The sequence below is a fragment of the Rhamphochromis longiceps genome, linkage group LG23, assembly GCF_057381845.1.
Source record: "Rhamphochromis longiceps isolate RC_006_pf linkage group LG23, R_longiceps_female_GT1.1, whole genome shotgun sequence".
Taxonomy (NCBI): Eukaryota; Metazoa; Chordata; class Actinopteri; order Cichliformes; family Cichlidae; genus Rhamphochromis; species Rhamphochromis longiceps.
The window spans coordinates 46,974,173-46,978,502 of record NC_140578.1 but is presented as its reverse complement, the minus strand read 5'-3'; the positions used below and the strand labels follow the sequence as shown (position 1 = coordinate 46,978,502).

Sequence of the window (4,330 nt, the reverse complement as noted above, 5' to 3'; positions counted from 1 at the left end):
TATATATATATATATATATATATATATATATGCATTAAATTCGAGACATGTTCTGGTTGTGCTGCAGGAAAAGTCCTTGAGTGTGTGCGGGAAGGGGAGCAGGAGTCTGTTATTGTTCTGGAGCAGGAGAGTGAGTTGTACCAGACGACTCCTTGGGATTAATATGTTAAAATAGTGACATCTGTTGGTGACAAATATAAAGAACAGCTTGAATCTACAAATTAAAGTGCTTCGTGATTACTGCCCACTCTACAGAGTGGAGTTGATAATTCTGTCTCATATTGGGCCACCCTTGTGTTGCTTTGATCATGTATTTTTAGTGGGTGACAAAATTATGGGATAATGACGTGGGGGTAGAATTGATTGGGAACTGGAAAGGGAAAATGCTAATGAACTTGTAAAGTAAAAACATGATGCATTAAAGGTTACCCTGTTTGGTTTTTATTTAAGAAGGGAATGTGTTCCTCTGTGCGATGGCCGAGTCTGTTTCTTTTCTAGGAGGTCATTTCTCCTGCCTTAGAGAAAATCCTCACATGGAACAGAAGAGGCTGGAGCGCACAGAAACTGCAATGCAAGTTGGTAGAGATGCAGGTATACAGGCGTCCTGGGACCACAGACTATCATCTAAAAAGAAGATCAAACAACAGGCATACTGAATTTTACAGTATTCATGCAAAGATATCTTTGTCTGTGTCATCTTTTATAATTGCAGCTTTCTTCATGAACTTATTCACTGACAATGCGTTTCTCACCATTACATGCACTCACAGTGCTTATTCAAATTATTCCTAAAATGAAGAAACGTTTTTCTTTAGGCCAGAAAGACAACTTATGTCTTCGGTCACACAGCTGCAAATCCCTGTTGCAAACAGCAGGGACACAGAATTACCTCAGTGTGATAAATCATTGTGTCACGGTTCATTTTGAGTTTCTTATGTTTTGGTTTATTTTTGAATGATGGATTGTTTTCTGTTCTCTGGTGCTTTGTTGATTATTATGATAAATCTGTTTCAGTTATTCTGGTATATTTCTGTATTATGATTAATGTTCTGGTTGTATTTTGTTATTATTGCAGCTTTAGTTCAGTGTCTAGTCTTTCTCTCTCTCTCTAATCCGTGTCTTATTTAAGTGTTTCCTGTTTTACTTTGAAGGTTCATGTCTGATGTCAGTGTTTCTGGCTTTGCTGTCTCGTTAGGTCTCATTGCTTGCTCAGTGTATTTAAGCTCAGTGTTTCTTTGTGTCAGTGTCGTGTCGAACCCTCAGAATGGCCTGTGTGGTCCAGTTTGTGTGTTCACGGTTTGGTTTCTGTTTTTGTTTCGTGCCGCAATAAAGCTGAGGTTTCCAGTTACAATTCTGTCTCAGAGTCCTGCATTTGGATCCTCATCCCCGCCTGCCCGCACACAGAGCCCTGACACATTATCTGTGTCAAGATCTGAGGGGTTTTTCCAGAGTTGATGACTGGACTCATAGCCACCTGACACAGGCTGAGCGAGTTAAAAAAAGGACAAAAGTCCAACTGCACAAAGCTCATACAGATTTATTTTACAGTCTCAGAAGGGAGGAACTATTCCCACAGGAGAATCCACTGCACTGTGATTGGGAATGGCTGGATTATTTCCTGTTCAATAGGTACTAATTGAGATCAGTGTATAGAGATACAGGCTTCAAATATGTCATTCTATGTGATTCAGTTTATGTAACAAGAAAGAGCGAGTGTGGGCTTTTTGTTTTTTCCTCTTTATTAAATGTGGTTGTCCCTGTATCAGATTTCCAGACTGATGAGTGGCTGCTCGCGGTGTTTATAGTGTACCACTGCCATCTAGTGTCATTCAGAGTCAAAGCTCACTGGTTTATTTTGGACCTCACAGAAGACACCAAATACCATCACAGACAAAGCAAACAGAAGTGCACTTGATTGGAAGCAGTGTAAGAAGGATGTGAAGCTAACAACCTCCAGTCTTGATTCAGGAATCAGCGATCATGTGGTTGTGGACTTAAAGGAAGAGGATCAGTTGCAAAGGTCGGTGCTGCAGCATCGGGCGATCACACCAGGTGTTGTGACGTAGCCCTGACACACCGCCATGTTCATGCACTGACGGAACGAAGACCCTACAATAATGAAACACAGACGCTTAAAGTGAGCGTGTGAACATACTTACTGAGCAGGCATATAATGATACATTAGTTTAGATCAGGGATGTCAAACTCCATTTACACTGTGGGCCACTTACAGCCCCTTTTATCTATATTTTAACTGTTATTGATGAAATGATGCTTACTTTGGTGTAGTGTGAATTTAAACAGTAAAAGCTACGAAAATACAGTAAAAAGTCCAAAATCAGTGCCCTCCATCAAAATTTACAAAACTGTCCAGTGGACCGGATTGGAGTCTTTTGGAGACCGATTCTGGTCCCCAGGCCATATGTTTGACATGTGTTTATATATTCACGTAAGACAATGAATAAAATAATAAAAACAATCAGATGCACATGCAGCATATGTAATTTTTGTGTGTGTTATCATTCCTTATCTTTATGCAGTGTTTAAAAGTCTCAAATACAGGTATAGACGGATGACCTGTCGAACCTCTCGGAGGATCTGTGGCTCGGTTACTGCTGTGGGTTGTTTCAAGTAACTCTTATCCTGTGGTGATAACTTCTGTTCTGATGGGAGTAATCTCTTGTATAATGTGACACACTACACCTTCCACAGAGTACTTACTCAGAGCGCCTTGGAATATCACGGCACCACAGGCATTAGCCCGTCCCGAGCAGGTCTGGATGCTTGTTGGAGTGCAGAGGACACTGTCGTCTGAGAAACAAAAGTTGCATCGCAGCGCCTCTCCTGGAAACGACACACACACACATGAAAATAATGTAAGAGATCATTCTGGCTTGAGATACAAAACATTTTTACAGTATATCTAACACATTATACAGGATTTAAATAACTAATGTGGACTCTTCAATAATAAAAATAAAATGTTAACTAAAAAGGTGAAAATGGAAAAGAGACATTTTTTACTCCTGTTAAAGCTTCAAAGTCACAATAAAAAGTTGGTACTTGTTTGTATTTCTTTAAATGATTATTTCTCTGTTTTGTAATAAATAACCTGATTACTGTTGTGCTTCAGTCTTTAAGTGGAATTAATAAAATGCATAAGTTGCATGTATGCCAAGAATAAAGAAACATACCCTGACACAGAGTCAGCAACAGAAGAATGGCACCCACCGCAGCTCTCATGATCTGCAAGAAAACAGAAAAGTATTTATAACCTCCTGTGCCCGAGGAAACGACTCTTCATCAGTGATATGACTTTTCAGATGAAAAAGAAAATCTGTTTGTTGATCAGTCGTTTTGAAACAGCTTTTGTTGTCAGAGACACACCAACACAAATACTCACTGTCTCTGTTCTCTTTAAAGCATCAACATTATTTAAGCCTGTAAGTGTCAGAGTTCTTTGCAGCTCTTTAAAGTCATCTTCATATCAGCATGTCAGATGCTTGAAATGTGCAAGTGAACTATCGTATAAACAAAACAGAGTCTGCTTCACAGTTTGCAGGTAAGAACTAATCTACGTGTGAGTTGTTACCTCGTGCTCAGACCCTCAGCTCCAAATGTGTGTCCCGTATGTTGGAAGGAAGTGTGCGCTGTCTTTAACAACCATAGCACAAAGCAGAAGAGCCTGTCTGTTGTGTAACGGTGGGTCAGTACAGGGTTCAACAAAACACACTTTCTAGTTGTGTTGCAAGAAAGAAATTTACAAGGAAACTACATCCCACTGATGGATCACGCACCAGAAGCTTTTTCTCAGAAGTGCAGACCTGATTTCATTGCTGAGTTAAACTGAGTCTTAAAAAGAGGAAAAACAAAGAACAGCTTTCATCTGTTAAATGTTCTTTTAATTATCTTCCTGTTTTTAGATGCTGCTTCCCTTTCTTTCAACAGTTGCAGCAGTAATTCTGTCTTTTGGTGGAGAGTTCATGTTGCAACAGCAGAGGCTGAAGAGTGTGCAATGATTTAAGAGTACACAGAGGGATGGATGACGGATAGATCGCTCTAGCAGCACATGCTATAGTGTAGCTGGGTAAGACACTGGAAGTGTAAAGTGTAAATCAGGAACTTGGTGACTGCACGTAAATTTTTGAGCTTCAACATAATGTCCAGTAGTAAGTTCCTGATTATGTTGAAGCTCAAAAATTTACGTGCAGTCACCATTTAGGTCACTTCAGCATTTTACAGGACATCCCACTAAAGTCACCTATGTGTCGTCATGCTTGATGCATTGTGCTTTTCTCATGTTTAACATGTAAAGCTTTCTTGCAGGCGT

General features: G+C 39.8%; 1 long non-coding RNA gene across 3 annotated transcripts; it reads right to left on the bottom strand.

Annotated features, from left to right (window-relative positions):
- Nucleotides 1-443: 443 nt before the first annotated feature.
- On the bottom strand, nt 444-3,676 carry LOC146642941 (uncharacterized). Of its 3 annotated transcripts, XR_014909696.1 has the most exons (5): nt 3,593-3,676; nt 3,195-3,246; nt 2,722-2,844; nt 1,952-2,109; nt 444-624 (listed from the first exon to the last, which is right to left on the bottom strand). It is a non-coding gene; the product is annotated as an uncharacterized LOC146642941 (long non-coding RNA). The 3 variants fall into 3 exon arrangements; XR_014909694.1 differs by lacking the exon at nt 444-624 and having other exon boundaries at nt 1,578-2,109; XR_014909695.1 differs by lacking the exons at nt 444-624; nt 3,593-3,676 and adding an exon at nt 3,404-3,568 and having other exon boundaries at nt 1,578-2,109.
- Nucleotides 3,677-4,330: the final 654 nt, after the last annotated feature.